General features: G+C 38.8%; 1 pseudogene; it reads right to left on the reverse strand.

Annotated features, from left to right (window-relative positions):
* Positions 1-321: 321 nt before the first annotated feature.
* Positions 322-1,038, reverse strand: LOC145994157 (leucine-rich repeat-containing protein 57 pseudogene; annotated as a pseudogene).
* Between the last annotated feature and the right edge of the window lie 754 nt (positions 1,039-1,792).

Genomic DNA, 1,792 nt, shown 5'->3' on the forward strand with positions numbered 1-1,792 from the left:
CGTGTTTGTGTACATAGTACAGATCCAACAATTGAAAAGCCTGGGCTGACAAGCAATGCATGAAGTTACGGAGAATAAAAAGCTTTTCTTGACATTGAGTAGTATTGTGAAAGATACAGTTATAAAAAAGTAAATAAAACACCTTATGCTTTGTCAACCATGGTGGTTTGAACTAATAATTCAAATAACGTGGTCATATGTCGGTACAAAATTACTTGTACATGCACACTATTTGTGTCCGATTTGATAAACCGTGCACCATGTTTACAAAGCGTTATAAAGTCCACGAATGATATAAAAAATCTGGAAGTATGCAAAGTATCAAAGTCTTTTGAGCCTCATAGCTAGATTACGTTCCAGAAATTTATCGTAACCCGGAAGTTCCTTAAATTTGCTTTCCTCAAAGCAATTGCCTTCTGCCGTAACTACACAGACATGCGATATCGGAAGAAGTCTTTTCGGGAAACTCTCTAAACTTAAACGGTTGTTCTCCAGCCTAAGCACCTTTAATCGTGGACAATTTGCAATGTACTCAGAGATGGTGGTGATTTTGTTATTCCTTAAAATAAGCTCAATAACAAACAAGTCTCGGACACCATCCGGTACTTCGACAATCTCATTACCTGTAAGATCAACCACATCTAGCTGAACCAAACCGCAAAGCATCAAGGGAAACTTACTTATCTTGTTGTTCATAAGGAAGATTTTCCTGAGATTTTGCAGTTCCGCCAGGCTCTGTGGCAAGTTTGTTAAAACATTATCACACAGGGAGATATGCTCAAGTTTAGACAGACTTCCAATTCCTTCCGATACGTTCACGACCTTATTCTTGTCAGCTATAAGAACTTTCAAGTTGGTGAACTTACTGATACTCGAAGGTATGGACCTGATGCTGTTATGGGAAATGTCCAACGTGCGTAGAGGTTGATGAAGTTTGGTAAAGGACTTGGGAATTTTCTTCAGCTTGTCTGGTCCAACTGCCAAGACTCCTGTTTTAGTTGCTTTTTCTACTCGTTCCTTCAGTACTGAATTTCCCATTCTGCTGTATCACATATCACATTTATTCTTACAACTACCTCTTCACAATACTATCATCTTGTGGATAGTTTCACATAATGGTGTTCCCTTAGCATGGCCACTTTCTTGCACATCTCGTGTTTCAAGGTTATTGAAAACAATAATCGTAGTTGTGCACTGCGCTTAGATCCTTTTTGGTCTACATGAAACGTTTTCAATATCTTAACAGTCACTAGGAAGAATCACGACGTTGCACCACAGTCTAGAATTACAAATCATTTGATTAATTTGTTTTCAATTTATCATTGAACGACATCATTATTTGTTGAACTTGCTTCTCTCCATTTGGCTGTGTTTGACCAAAACAGATTCATAAAGAATTTTCTAATTGAACCACAGACTGTCGACGCAAGCCAACCGGCCGTGACAAAAGATGTGCTTACGTCACTAAAAATATATATTGTAGAAGCTAACACCTTATGTTTTCGACTTCGTCTTTGGCTAGGCTGTATATATTTTTAGCAGTCTAGTGGTGCCTATGTCAGAGAAGTTAAGTTTAACGTGATGTTATTTGTTTCCTAAATGACTCACTTTCATTGTTAATACGTGGGTTGGCAACACTGCTGTATATACGCCATGAAACGGAACCGGTGCTTCTCACGTATACCACATGTTAGTTTGATACCTAAGCTAGCTCCCAGTAAATAGACTCTTCCTTCCAACACTAGGCGCATGCGCAGTGGCGATAGGAATAGAGTATCGCTGGAGTTGACGG

Source organism: Lepisma saccharinum, chromosome 10 (assembly GCF_977018435.1).
Source record: "Lepisma saccharinum chromosome 10, izLepSacc3.1, whole genome shotgun sequence".
Classification (NCBI taxonomy): domain Eukaryota; kingdom Metazoa; phylum Arthropoda; class Insecta; order Zygentoma; family Lepismatidae; genus Lepisma; species Lepisma saccharinum.